The sequence below is a fragment of the Cryptomeria japonica genome, chromosome 1, assembly GCF_030272615.1.
Source record: "Cryptomeria japonica chromosome 1, Sugi_1.0, whole genome shotgun sequence".
NCBI classification, from domain to species: domain Eukaryota; kingdom Viridiplantae; phylum Streptophyta; class Pinopsida; order Cupressales; family Cupressaceae; genus Cryptomeria; species Cryptomeria japonica.
In genome coordinates, this window is record NC_081405.1 from 504698598 (window position 1) to 504714933 (window position 16336).

A 16336-nucleotide genomic window follows, 5' to 3' on the forward strand; every position below is an offset into this window, starting at 1 on the left:
TAAGGAATGAGATATTATGTAACTAACTAAGATTAATTTTAGACCAAAGTGAATTATGTTAAATTCTCTCTATCTAAAAATGACTCTAAGGTAAATGCATACAAGTTTTCAGGATCTGGATTATGAAGAAATGGGCTCTATTTATAGGAAAAATGGAGCAATGGATGGTTGAGATTGAGTAATCTCAACAAGGGTCGGAATTGAATGGTTTGAGATCCATGTGAGGGCTTTCAACCCAATCCCAAGATGACAAGTGTCAACATGAGATGGGTTGAGAGGAGATGGAAGAAGCATTAAATTCTTGACATGACTTGAAGGTTAACTTGGGAGGTAGGGTTAAGGTTGGGTTAGAGTCATCCATTGGATAAAGATTTTATCCAAGGGGTAAACTCTTGTGCAAGGGTTAATTAATAACCAAGGGTAAAGATGAAGGTTGAGTTAGGGGTCAAAGTCTCTAGCCATGGGTGCAAGTGGATTTAACCATAAATGGTCATGTAAGAGCCATTAATGGTTTGGAAGACTTTAGAGGTTAACCATTTGAAGACTTCAAGCCTTAAATGATTTTCAAAGACTTTTGAGTCTTTGAGAAGTGACTCCAAGTTGCTTAGGAATGTGACAATATTTAGGGGATGGATTAGGCTAATTAGGAAGGGGTTAGAAGAATCTAGAAGGGGATTAGAATTGCAAGTGGGTTTGGTGGGTGAGGGAAAATAGGATTTTTGTTAAAATAAAATTCATTTATTTCAACAAATAAATGCAAGTTGCATTTTTAGGAAAATGCAAGTGGGGGGGATTTAATTATTTAAATAAATGTTTTATTTAATTTATTTAAAAGAGGAGAGGGGATTAAATTGAATAAATAGGATTTATACATTTATTTGATTGTGAATTTGGTTTAATGAATTAATTAAAATAAATTGAATAATTTATTTAATTAATAGGAGAATGTTTGAAGATGAATTAATTAAATATTAATTTAATTAACTGATGGCTAGTGGGTTTTTAATCAAATAAATAGCAAATATTCATTTAATTAAAATGGACAAATTTATGTGACTACATTTGCCCCTCTTTGAGACGGTGCTGTTTATCGCGTCGTTTCAAAGAAAGAAAAATAGGTGTGAAGAAATATGCCCCATAAAATGTTAATTTAATGGGTGGTATGCCCCCTCGAGAGATGGGCCGAAAATTTTGAAAAATCAAGCGATCTCTCGAAAAAGAATGAAAATTGGCGGGGAGGTAGAAGAGAAGAAATAAGTAATATAAGTGAAAGAATAGAAGAAATCGGAGTGAATATGGACAAACATCAAACCAGTGAGTACCCTTAGGTCATGCAGGAGATACAGTGAAAATGTGGTGGTTGTGCTTTCGAGTGATGCTATATAATTGATCAAAATTGGTTGAACAATCTGGTGCAATTGGTTTAATTGCCCCGGGCGAGTCAAAGCATGACAGTTGATAACAGTTGTTTGCTTGGACAAGATAAAGTCTGAGTAAGTGAATCAAAGTGACCTGATGTGACTTAGACAATTGATGTAATTTCCCAATGAAGTTAAGGTATATGAAGCAAAATACTCGTTGAGACTTAGACAATTGGTGTAATTGTTTGTTGGATTGTGTTTGATTGGTTGATCAATTGATAGTGTGTGCGTGCGATGGATGGTTGTGGTGAATCATAGCAGCCTCGTTGAGACTAGGTCATTATGATAAATGTTTGATGTAGTCTAGGATTACCATGATTGATTACCTATTGAGACCCGAAGATACTTGATCAGAGTATCTATTGATAGTCTAAGTGTGTGTGAGTCGATGTACCTGTGCAGACAAAGTAACTTTCTTGGCTTATAGGATGACTTAGGATAGGAAATGCAACCCCTCCTATTAGAGATGGATGGTGAGGAACATGGCTTGATTTATTTGATGGGGCACGATGTAGGGTATGTGATGTTGATTATCGAGATGGGGAGGGTGAGGGGGGGTTCGATGTTAGATAGAAGAAATGGAGGACCTATGACTCATTCCTATGGAAGAAGAGGAAAATAGAGTATGCACCCATTGTCATTACTATGTATGAATGATATGCAGTTATTTATGAATGTATGGATGGATGGAATGCAACAGAATGCAATATATGCAGATGAGGTGAAATGATGATCCATAGTGCTTTATTTTCGTCATTGAGCATGGTAGTATCAATCTTGGACGAGGCAGTAGGAACCAAGGATGGAGCATTGTACTTGCAAACAAGTAGCATAAATAAAGAATAAAGAATATGGACCCTCCATAATGGTTCATGCTCATATGGTCGAGCTATACGATCCATGACTGTATTTTGCATATGATCACATAGCTTAGTGAACTTCCCACATAGACACCATTAGTACATGCCCCAGAACTTCATTGGAATAATTCACAGAAGATAAACAAACAAAACGATAGCTAGGAACCATCCTGGCTACTCTAATCACTTATGGATATCCCGAAGTAGCGTAGGAACCTGATATAAATGAATAAATAACTTATCAAACCGACCAAGTACTTGATAGCTTAAACAAAATTTTCTTGTCAAAGAAAATGTTATCATGTCTTTGTTTTGGGTAAGGAAGGATGCATCCTTGTTACGACAGTTGTGTGTTGATGTTGATTGCTTGGTTGATGTGATAAGTGGTCATTGTGTGAGTATTTTATAATGTTTGTTTGGTATCTGCGTTAAAAGCGTATGTACAAGATGTTGCCATGTTTTTTATTGATTTTTGATGTTTTCTGATGTTTTTGGATTTTGTGATTGTTTTTTAATGTTTTGAGTATTTTGTGATTGTTTTCAAATATTTTTGGCATTTTATGAGACAGTTTTGAATGAAGAACTCAATGAATCATAAGTAATGTATAATCCACTTCCATCAATAGGCTGAGGGTATTGCCCCCAGTTTAGACATGATTATAAAAAAGCGGGATGCAAGACGCATGAAGTACTGTCCTTGATTGTAGATCAATAACAAGTCATGGTTTGGACAGATGGATGTGTGGATGCAATGAATGTGATTGCAACAAGCTTGAAAGACAATGAAGCCATAGCCTTTATGAGTGGTGCTCGTTTGCCAAGTTTTCACCATCACACTTACCCAAGGTGCCACCGGAGTGGCTGTTCACCGTTTGGATGCATGATTTTTCTTTACTATTTTGATTTTTTTTGTATTTTATTCAGGACATTTATTTGAATATTTTTGGCATTTTTTTGGTATGTAAGGGAGCCTGATGCTCTGTACAACTTATGTATAAAACCGTTTGAGGTGCATGTTGTTGATTGGATCTGCTAGCGGTTCTCCTTTTGAAGTAGCCAACTAATATGCCCCGAACCCAAATACGGCAGTGATAACATATGGACCCAGCCAGTTTGATTCAAACTTTCCCTGATGTTCTTTGTTTGGTTGGTTACGAGGATTCTCTTGAAGAACAATATCGCCTACCTCAAATGTGTGAAGTCTAACTTGATGATTATAGCTTCTTCTCATGCACTGCTGATATGCTTTGAGGTGATTGTATGCAGCTTGTCATTTCTCATCAAGTAGCTCTAAGTCTTGAAGACGTAAGACTCTGTATGCTTCATCATCTATGAGATTATGCAAGGAAACTCGTAGAGATGGTATCTCGACCTCAATAGGAAGGATGGCTTATGCTCCATAGACTAGTGAGTAGGGAGTTGCGCCTGTAGGGGTTTGAATGCTAGTTCGATACGCCCATAGTGTTGGATTTAATTGAACATGCCAATCACGGTCGCCATCATTGACTGTCTTCTTGAGGATTCTCAATATGTTCTTGTTTGATGCTTTGGCCTAACCATTTTCTTGTGGGTAATAGGGAGTGGAAAAGCGGTGTTGGATATGAAACTTCTCACAGAGCTCACAGACATCCTGATTTTTGAATGGAAGACCGTTATCTGTGATGATGAACATGGGTACACCATACTGGCAAATGATGTAATTAAGGATGAATGAGGCGATCTGCTTGTCGGTGACTTGGGTAAGTGGAACAGCTTCGATCCACTTTGTGAAGTATTTGGTAGCAGTAATAATGAATTTGTGGTCGTTGGATGAAGATGGATGGATTTTACCCACAAGGTCAAGTCCCCATTGACACAAAGGCCATGGTGTTGTGATTGGTTGCAATTCTCGTGCTGGTGCATGTATTAGGTCTCCATGAATTTGGCATTTCTTTCATTTTCTGACAAAATAATAAGAGTCTTTTTCCATGGACGACCAATAGTATCCAGCGCGTATGATTTTCTTAGCTAGTGAAGGGCCGCTTGCGTGAGTTCCACAAATTCCTTCATGTACCTCTTCCAAGGCCTTTGTTATCTCATCCTATTCCAGACATCAAAGGAGAGTACCATCAAGACTGCGTCAATATAGGGTTTCAACAATAATGGTATATCGAGTGGTTTGGTGAATGAAGGTTTTACGTTGGCTATTTGATTGGTTAGGAGGAAGTGTGTGATTGCAAAGGTAGGTGTAGAACTCACCGTACCATGGGGATTCAGAACTAACAAGATGACATATCATCTTGGATTTGGGGATATCATAAGCGGGAATCTAAAGTTGTTCTACCAAGAACTCATAGCGTGTTGAATTATGTGGAAGATCTAGGAGAGATGCAATGGTAGCCATAACGTCAGCAGCTCGATTATGATCTTTGGGTATTTTCTCAAAGGTGATAGTAGTAAATGATGCCTTTAAACTATCCACCATTTGTTTGTACGGCATGAGTTTGTCATCCTTGGTCTGATATTCATCGGTTACTTGTCAGATGACTAGTTGGGAGTCGTCATATATTTGTAGCTCTTTTAATTTTCATTGTATGGCTAGTTTGAGTCCTGTGATCAAGGCCTCATATTCTGTTATGTTGTTCGTGCATGGAAATGTGAGCCTGTAAGACTTTGGGATGTTGTCACCTTGAGGTGTGATAAACAGAATGTCTGCCCCCGAGTCATGCCTAGTCTATGAACCATCAAAGTATAGTTTCCATGGTTGTGCTGTTGTGATCATGAATATCTCTTCATTTGGAAAATTGGAAATGAGAGGATGATCTCCTATGAGGGGTGCATCGGCCAACTGCTCTGCAATAACTTGACCCTTGATAGCCTTACGGACCACATACTCGATGTCAAATTCACTTAGAATCATCACCCATTTGGCCAAGCGGCCAGTCAATGTTGCTTTGCTGAGTAAGTATTTTAGTGGATCGATCTTGGCATTGAGTTGTACTTTATGTGTTAACAAATAGTGCCTCAATTTAGTGGCTGCCAAGATGACTGCTAGGCAAGCTTTCTCAATAGGTGTGTAATTGAGTTCATAGCCGACCAGTGTGCGAGAGATATAGTAAACACCACATTCTTTCCCTTCTGCATTATGTTGTGCCAGTAGTACACCCAATGTTGTATTTGTTGCTGAAATATAGAGCAATAGAGGTCTACTCATATCTAGTGGGATCAACAGTGGTGTATTCATGAGATAGTCTTTAAGCATCTAGAATGCTTGCTGGCATCCGGTATCCCATTGAAAGTGTGTGTTTTTGTGTAGCAGGTGTGTAAAGGGGTGACACTTATCTGCCAGTTGTGCAATGAATCTTCAGATGGATTGTAGCCACCCTTGTAATGTCCTTAGTTGATTGATGTTCTTTGGAGGTGGCATATCCATGATTGCTTTGACCTTTGCAGGATCGACCTCAATGCCTTTTCTTGAGATAATGTATCCTAGAAGCTTCCCTAAGGTTACTCCAAAGACACATTTCTTTGGGTTGAGTCAAACATGATATTGTTCCAGTCTGTCAAAGATTTTCTCTAATATTTCCAAATGACCTTCTCTGGTTAGTGATTTTACCAATAGTTCATCAACATAATCCTCCATTATGGTATGTATCATATCATGAAAGATGGTGGTCATTGCTCGTTGATAGGTCGCTCCTGCATTCTTTAGACCAAAAGGCATTATAATCCAGCAGTATGTTCCCCATGGACATGTGAAGGTCGTCTTATGTTGATCCTCTAGTGTGATCTTTATCTGGTTGTACCCTGAAAAGCCATCCATGAGAGAGAGCATGGCATGTCCCACTATTAGGTCTACAATCATTTCAATGTTTGGTAGGGGGACGTCATCTTTAGGACATGTCTTGTTTAGATCTCTGAAATCAGTACAGATACGAATGCCCCTATTTGGTTTGCCAACAAGTACAATATTGGATATCCAATCCGCATAATCAATTGGTCTAATAAAACCAACATCCAGGAGTTTCTTAAGTTCTGCTTTGACGAGTATCGCAATCTGAGGGTGCATCTTGCGAAGTTTTTGCTTGACAGGCTTGGCTCCTTCTGCTACGGCGAGATGATGCATGACTAAATCAGGATCAAGACCAGGCATGTCTGCATATGACCATGCAAAGTTGATCTGGCATTTTTTGAAGAATTTGACAAACTTAGGTTGTTCCTCTGGAGTTAAAAGAGATGCCAGATGTATGTGGTGAGGAGTTTCAAGAGTCCCCACATTGTATTCTTTTGTTTCCTCGATGAGAATCATTGATCGTTCCTGCTGTGTACTAGAGGGGAGAATGTCAAACCTTTCATCCTCAGGCACCTCAAAGAGATTTTCACCATTGGATACGCTCTTTCTTTTTACTTTTGTGGGATCAAATAGTGCCACAATGTGGTTTTCATTGGAAGATCCATGTTTTATTGTTATATTTTTGCAGTTGAAAGGTTTGGCATCCACCCCAAAGTATGTTGCACTATTAAGTTCAATAGTTAATCCATCTTTGTGATCCCCGCTTGGTATATTATCCCTTAGTTCCAAAAATTCAATGATTGCCTCATCGTTTTGGAAATGGTCAAGACATGGGGGATTAGGTTGGTTCCATTCGATGAGTTCAGGATGGATAATGGGCATTACCTCATCGATCAAGTTAAGTTCATGATATTTTTTAGTGAGGGTCAAGACATTGTGGTGAAGGTCGTTGATGGTACTCTCCTTGTCAGAATCAGGCATAGGATGTGACGTAGGGTCTGTGGAAGATGTTTCCAGTTCAAGAACCCAAGAGGTCTTTATTTGTGCTTCTTCGTAAACAGGGATGTCTTTGCGAGGTGGAGGTAGTGAGGCATCTTCCTCATTTGAAGTATTAAGCTGGATGGAATCAAATTCCCACTCATGTGAGTTGGTCTCTGAGTCGCTTTCTAGTATCCAATTACTATACCATACTAGGATATCCTTTGAGTTAAACATTGTGGGTGTGATCGGTTAATGTACCATTGTAGATGAAATGATCGGTGTTGCAAGAAGGATTATGGGAATCAAAGAATCTGATATAGGTAGCATCGACGTTGGTGAATCTGCTGTTTCTGCTGGAATTGTCGGTGTTGTCGATACTGCTGGGGGTTCTGATACTACTAATGGTGTTGTTGATGCAGTTGTTGTTGTTGATGGGGTGATTGGTGGGATGATTGGTGTTGTGGATGTTATTGCTAGGATGTTCAACCGTATTGGAGTAATTGGTGTGGTTCTTGGTGCTACTGATATAATCAAAGGTGACCTCTTTATGTTTGTAGTAGGCTGATATAGAGGTTTGTTGGGTTTCCCTTTGAATCTGAGTTTAGGAAGAATCTCCTTTTGAAAGCTTAAGCCTGTGCTATCTTTGGGCTTTAATTCTGGCTGCAGTGGCTCATGTCGTCCTTGCTTGCAAGGTCCCAAAGCACTCTGCCCATCATAACCCATTCTTTGCATAATGAGAAGGCATTTTCCATATTGATCCGTGGGAAGCTTAGCTTGCGGGATGTCTGTGGTGATTGGGTCTTTATAGATCCATTATGTTAAGTCTTCATCTCTGGTTTCTTCTTCTTGACTCTTTCCAAGGATGAAAGGCGTCAAAGTGCATGTTGGCTTGACCAGTGGTGTTTGAAGTAACTTTTGAGGTTTACCATGAGTTCTAGGATAAGTGGGTAGTTTCCCAACACAAAAGAGTTGGTTGATATTGTACTCCCCAGGACCTTCCTCTGTCATTTTCATCTTAAGCTTCTCTTGCTTGGGTATAGTGGTGTTTGAATTGGAAAGAGAGGTTGGACTAACGTATGAGGTGGATGAGGTGGCTTCTCTATTGTTGGGAATGGTAATCTCTGGTTGATGGTTGATATTGTTACAATATGCAAATGGATTTGCATCACCCAGGATTGTAATTTCTACACCATTATGAGGAAACTTGATACACTGGTGGTAGGTGGATGGAATGGCTTGCATGGCGTGTATCCAAGGTCTTCCTAACAATAAATTATACGGTAGAGGAAGGTCCAGAACTTGACATATGACGTGCTTCACCACTGGGCCTACTTGGATCATTAACACAACTGCTCCTTTGGATGAACGCTCTGCATCATCATAGGCTTTTATGGTTATCTTTTTGTCGTGATCCACTGATTCAACTACATACCCCAATGTTGTGACCAATTGTAGTGTACATATATTTAAGCCTACTCCATTGTCGATCAAGAATCGCTTGATCCTATATTGGTTGATGAATCCTTCAATATAGAGTGAGGCGTTATGAGGTTGCTAGAAGGATGTATTGTCACTTTCAGAGAAAGTGAGACATGGTGATGACCTCATATTTCCAGCCATAGCTTAGAATTGATTTGTATTTAGATTCACAGGGACTAACGCCTCTTGGAGAGCTTGATCCAATATTTTTTTATGAGATGGGGATAGGCGCAAAAGCTCTAAGATGGAGATAAGTACAGGCATCTTATCTAACTGTTCCACAAGGTTATACTGCTTTGGGATGAAAGGTGTGCCTTGTGGAGTTGCTTTAATGGTGATCTTGCCATGACGTGTAACAACATTGCAGGTAGAGGTTGGATTTTTGATGGTAATGATTGCAATTTGTTCATTAGCATTGTAGTCACATAAATTTGTCCACTTAATTAAATGAATACTTAGTATTTATTTGATTATTTAACCATCAATTAATAATTAATTAAATTAATATTTAATTAATTCATCTTAACCCTCTTCTCCTATTAATTAAATAAATTATTCAATTTATTTGATTTAATTCACTTAACCAAATTCATACCATTAATTAAATAAATAAATCATATTTGTTTAATTAAATCTTCTCTCACATTTAAATAAATTAATATTTATTTAAATCCCCCAAAATCCCACCTCTCACATTTAAATAAATTAATATTTATTTAAAACCCCCAAAATCCCACCTCTCACATTTAAATAAATAAATCATTTATTTAAAATCACCTTTATCCTCCACCCACTTGCATTTTCCTACAAATACAAGTTGCACAATTATTTTAAATAAATAATTTATTTAAATCACCTTTATCCTCCACCCACTTGTATTTTCCTACAAAAGCAAGTTGCACAACTATTTTAAATAAATTATTTATTTAAAATCCTATTTATCCTCACCCACTTGAAACCTTTAATGGTTTCCCTTAAAGTATTCAAACTTGATGGCTTTAAAGTCTTCAAACTTGATGGCTTCCTTCTATAATTTTCTTAAGACTTTAATGGTTTTCCTTAAAGTCTTCAAGCCTTTAATGGTTTCCCTCAAAGTCTTCAAGCATTTTAATGCTTTATCTTCATTTTTCTCATTTAAATAAATTAATATTTATTTGAATATTTATCCAAATGCAAATTACACCATTTAATTGAAATAAATGATTTTATTTTAATTGAAAATACCAAAATTTCTCCCACTTGCATTTTCCTACAAAATCCACTTGTATGCCTAAACCCCTTCTAGATTCTTCTAAACCCTTCCTAATTAGCCTAATCCATCCCCTAAATATTGTCACATTCCTAAGCAAATTGGAGTCACTTCTCAAAGACTCCAAAGTCTTTGAAAAGCAATTAATGCTTTGTGTGTTCAACAAATTAACCCTCAAAGTCTTTGATAACCATTGAAGGCTTTCAACCTTCAACCACTTAATCCCCAAAGTCTCCAATAACCATTAATGGTTACCTCAAACCCTCCCACATGGTTAAAACATTTGTTTTGACTCAACCTCTACCCAACCCAAAGGTCTCATCAGGCCATTAATGCTTTGACCATGATTATCTCTTAAACATTTGCACAAAGGTTTATCCTTGCATTAACTCCTAATCCAGTGGGTAATCCTAATTTAGACTTGACCCTTACCTTCTAGATAACCATGAGGTCTTCTCAGGCCTTTAATGCCTCCAACCTCTTCTCTCAACCCAATCCTATGTTGACACTTGTCACCATTTTATTGGTGCCAATTGTGCACATGGATCCCCAACTTTCAAACTTGGCCCTTGATTAAACCATTCAATCTTAACCCTTCATTTCCCCATTTCTTCTATAAATAGAACCCTTCTCCTCAAGCAAAAGGAAGCATTTTAGAGTATTGTTGTTATACTGGCATTAGCATAGAGCTTTTTCATAGCATCACTATCTACTCTTGCATAGTATTTGCTTATCATATTCAACCATCTTGAATCTCCATATGGCATCCATGGCTAGTGCTAAAAGCTGAGAGCTACACTCATTTGGGACTTGGAGAGGAGAGAAACAAGGGAGAAGCATCAAAAGGCATCATGGAAGCATCTTAGGGAGGCTCTTCTCCTTTCTTTTATTTTGTTAAACTTCTTTCATGCTTTTTGAAATCTCTCTTGATATGTTTGGAATGGTTTTTAGTTCTTTGTTTTGTTTTTATGGTTGAAACTAACTTATTAACATTGAACTTTGTTGTTGCCTTGTCCCCATTTCCATGACATCATTTGGTGAACCCGACGTGAATCAAAGAGCAATCATTTTGAAGACTACTAACTTTTGAATGTTTTAATTGACACACAGGTCATTCTCTTGCATTTTTCTTCTCAATTTAGCACCTTCGCAAATTGATACTTTAACGCTATTGTCTATAATGTTGCTCTTTCATGTTAAATAGCACTTCTGTTTTCACACAGAGTAGAGCTATTGTAACAAAGAGTTGTAAGAAAATTCCTTGTAACCGAAAACCAAAAATTTTAGGCTTGTAGAAGCCCACCAAAACATGCAGATTTTTCTAACTAATTATCTTTTGTGCAGGTTTTAACTAACCCCTACAATAGCATTATTTTTAGCAATTTTAGCTTAGGAAATAAATTTGTTCATATTGCTAACTTTGTCTTTCAAGTTAGGATAAAATAAATTCATTTTCCTTTTGGGTTAAAATCAACTACACTTTCATTTGGAGTTTTAAAAAGAACCATATCTTTCGTTTGGAGCTCTAAAAAAGAATCACACTTGTTCAAAGTTAAAAAGAATCACAAAAACAAACACGCAAATTTTTTTGTTGCAAAGTTAGGAACAAATTCTTTTGGTGCTTAAAATCAACAAGGCAAATTTTATTTCTTGCATCAAGATAAAACTTACAATCCACACTTCCATTTTTGGTGCAAATAAAATTCACAATCAACTTGTCTCATTTTTAAAGCAATTTTACTTCATGCAAACGTGTTTTTCATTAAGTTGACCAGGATTTTCAAATTCTAGTTTACTCCAACAATTGCCTTTGAAAATTAAAAAGAACACCATGATTGTTGGAGCAACATCTCCAAATAGATAGAAAATCATTGCGATGACAAATTAAAAGGAACAAGTGAATTTTGTGTTTGGCACACTTGTGCAAAAGAGTTGGTCGAGTGGTCCTACCTCTAACACACACTATCCTCTCCCTTGGCTCTCGTGGTCCTAGGTGCAAGAGAAAAGTGTTAGTAATGCTCAAATTTTATCTTTTTAAGAGAGGCCTGCCAAGGGATCGATACTCTTGGGAACGACCTCGAGTGGTAAATCCTTCGAGCCGCTATAGAAATCAGGTGAGAGCGAAAGTTGTAGCCTTGGGTATAGCTGTTCCTACAGTGTAACTGGCCGAAAGGACAAATGGGCCCCACCACCAGTTACAAGGCTCTTAAGTGAGTCACTGCAGAATGAACTTATGTCCAAAAATATCGAACATGACTAAACACCTTTAAGTAGTAGCCCACCCGTTCTATTGATTGAGGATATTTGAGATATAATTTAGTGCAAGAGCATAGATGGTTTTGCTCCCAAGATACCCACCATACATATTTCCTTGAGTAGAAACATAGCTTTTTGAAAAGTCACTTGTGGCTTGATAAAAGTGGTGACTCCCCCATCATAGGGATCATCTATTTGTTATGCTCGTGCAAGACTTAGTATATCACATCCTTACCTGCCACGGCGGGATTCATAAGGTATGTAGTACCAAAGTCGAAGAAATATCAAGATGTGGGCTAAATTTATCACAACTGGCCATTTGACCTTAGGGATAAAAAGTGTTTGAAGTGTGTTCGTTTTACAGACCTAGTGCAAATTGAGCCGACTTCAGGCTTTGGAAATACACTTTAAAATAAATCTAAAGGAAGGGTCATATACAAGTCCAAAGATTGGGTTGATCTAGACCCATACTCATTTGTGCCTTTGGGGGCAACATTCTTGTGTTTGTGTGCTTGCTTTGTTTTCTTGTCAAAGAAAAATCAGTAAATCACTTTCAAAAACAAAGTACTCATCCAACATTTCTCAAAAACAACCAAACACATCAAAAACAAAGTACAAACAACAAAGAGTCAAATTTTATGACCATTCTTCACATCTTGCGAAAGAAGAAGTGTCATCAGAATATCAACTTAAGAAGGAGACCATTAAGCTCAAAGGCTTTGATCAAAAGGAGGAAATTCTTCTATCTCAATAGACAAATCTTTGTCTCACATAGAGTCTTTCTACATCGCATGCGTCTCTATCTTCAAGGTAAAACAAACGAATTTGATTCCGAATCATTGAACCGCAGAGCTTTTATGCAATATAGAGCTCTGAGTTATCACAAAAATCAAGGAGGAAAGATTAATCCCAACTTCTTCCCAAACATCTGTATCACCTACAACACAGCTCGAGAAGTGCCACCAGCGCCTGAAAGGGAAGAAGTAGAGTTTGTTCCATTTGTAACACAAAGTTTTTATTGAAGTTGAAAACAAAACATCCATCATCTCATTCATACATCATTTTTCCATCATCAATTCATCCCAAAACTCTCAAAACATTAAGAGGTTCTTGTCCCAAGTTCTCTTTTAGATATTGCTTGAAATCAAACACATCACATCACTTTTAGATTGTTTCTACATCTAGGATAAGCTCATCCTAAGAGACACATCTCCGCAGGTTAAAACTAGTTCATGAGTGAATCCTCTCATTGCTAGGTAGTCAAAATTTGTAACACATCTCATATTTCTCTACACCTTATCACATCCAAACTCCTCAAAACAAACAAGCAATTCAAAGAAGGAATTTCGGTTACATCTACCTTCAAGTGCTAGAGATCCCCATACAATACAAATCACCAATCATCAATCTTTCATCAATAACTCATCATCATCTTCAATCAACTTCAACACAAACTTACAAACAAAATGGCTCAAACCCGATCGCGATCAAGGCAACGAGAAATAGAAATTGAGGAAGAAGAAGACAACCTCAATGAATTTCAAGAAGCACTTGGAGGAACTGTAACTGATGAAAACCCAAGTACTCCCACTCCTTCAACAATCGAAAGGGCTCAACATAACCCTCACTTCAACAGATTATTTGATGAAATATTAAGGAGCAATGCGGATGCTCACTTCTTAAAACTCGCTCAAGAAGGAGCCAAACTCCCCTCGGACTTTGATCTTGCCCAATTAAGACAAGCATCAGAAGGACAAAGTCGCAATGAGGAGGAAAGGGGTAGAAATCACATCAGATATAACATTCCTCGAGGTAACCCACCACCTCCTCCTCCAAATGAAATAGAGATGTTGCGGCAACAAGTCAAGAATCTCGCCCAACAACTTCATAGTGGTGTTAAGACCAATCAATTCTCACTTAACGACATCTGTCCCTATCCTTTTGATAGGAATCTTTATATGCCACCCTTTCCACGCGGGTTCGAAACACCCAAATTTGAAAAATATAGAGGAAAGGGGGATCCCCGTGATCATGTCCGAGAATTTCATTCCGCTTGTCTTGAAGTGGCTTATGAGGACACATACCTAATGCGCCTTTTTCCCCAAAGCTTGGGAGGAACCACCACATCATGGTTTTCCCGACTACCAGGTGGCATTAGAACATTTGAGGAACTCATCCAGAAGTTCCTATCTCATTACTCTCATAACATTGAACGCGACATCACCATGGTTGATCTATGCAACACCAAACAAAAACCAGGTGAATTATTCTCAATATTCCTGCAACGATGGCGCCAAATGTCTAGCAGACGTTCTCTTCAGTTACCTGAACAAGAACTAGTGGAAATTTTCATTTCCAACTTAAACGAAGAAATGGAATTTCACCTGGATGTCAAAGATACAGACTCCTTTAACGATATGATCACCAAGGGTATAAAATGTGAAAGGGCACTCATCAAGAAAGGACTCATCAAAATCTTTAATGAACCAAAAGATGGTCCTTGCCCGCGCTTCAATAGTGATAAACCAAACTTCTGGAACAAGAATAAAAATATCGTCAACGATGGGATTGTGGATGCTCGAACTATCCAAAATGCACAACCTGTGGTTTGGTTTGCAGGACAAAATCCTCCACCTCAGAATAACACAAATGTTTCTCCTAATCAAGGTCGCATCACATCTCATGATGAACCAAGACCTCGTCCACAAAAACAAAAACGCACATACACTCCCTTAGGGGAACCCATTGAAACAGTGTTGCGACAACTCCTTTCTCAGAATTTGGTCACTCTACCTAAACTATCCAACTATGAGCCTCAGGTCAAACCAGCATGGTGGAGAGATACTGAACACTGTGAGTTCCATCAAGGACGAGGACACAAGACAAGTAATTGTCACCGATTGAAGGATCTCTTTCAGGATCTTATTGATCGAGGAGAAATTGAAATTGAAGGACATGACCCAAAAACGACCAATAATGATCATCTCATGTTCAAGGATCCACTTCCATCACAAGATCAAAGGGGTCCTTCCACTTCCAAGCGAGGTACTGATACCACTGATTATACGCAGGCTGCGTATAACTACACTGTAAATCACCTGTATGATGCCAGTGAACAAATTGCAACTATAACCTTCAAAAATCCCACCTCAAATTGCAATGTTGTTACACGTCGCGGCAAAGTCACCATCAAGGCAGCTCCATAAGGCACCACCTCCGCCCCAAAGCAATATAACCTTGTGGAACAATTAGATAAAACCCCTGCGCTCATATCCATTTTAGAGCTATTACGCCTATCACCATCTCATAAAACTATCTTGGATCAAGCACTCCAAGAGGCGTCAGTCCCTGCAAACCTGAATACGGACCAGTTTCAAGCCATGGTTGGAAATCTAAAGTCATCACCTTATCTCACTTTTTCCGAAAGTGACAACTCTTCTTTCCAACAACCTCATAATGCTTCCCTACACATTGAAGGCTTTATCAACCAACACAGGATCAAGCGAGTCTTGATAGATAATGGAGCAGGCCTAAGCATTTGTACACTATAGTTGGTCACAGCATTGGGATATGCAATAGAATCAGTGGATCCTCGCAAGAAGATCACCATCAAGGCCTATGATGATGCAGAGCGTTCATCCAAAGGAGCGGTGGTGCTACCAATCCGAGTGGGCCCTGTGGTAAAACACATAATTTGTCAGGTTCTGGACCTTCCTCTGCCATATAATCTATTATTAGGAAGACCTTGGATACATGCCATGCAAGCCGTTCCATCTACCTACCATCAATGTATCAATTTCCCACATAATGGTGCAGAGATCACAATCCTGGGTGATGCAAATCCCTTTGCATTTTGCCATAATATCAGCCATCAACCGGAGATTACTGTTCCTAATAATAGGGAAGCTATTTCTTCCACATCATATGTAAATCCTGCCTCTCTTGCCAGTTCAAACACTCCTATACCCAAGCAAGAAAAGCTTAAGATGAAAGTCGCAGAGGAAGGTCCTGGAGAATACAACTTAAGTCAGCTCTTTTGTGTGGGACAAATGCCCACTTCTCCTAGAACACATGGTAAACCACAACAGTTACTCCAGCAACCACTAATCACGCCTGCATGTGCCTTGACGCCTTTCATCCTTGGAAAGAGTCAAGAGGAAGAGACACAAGATGAGGACATAGCGGAATGGATCTATAAAGATCCCATCACCACTGAAAAACCGCAAGTTACACTTCCTACGGAACAGTATGGTAAAGGCCTCCTCATTATGCAAAGAATGGGGTATGATGGCCAGAGTGCTTTGGGATCCTGCAAACA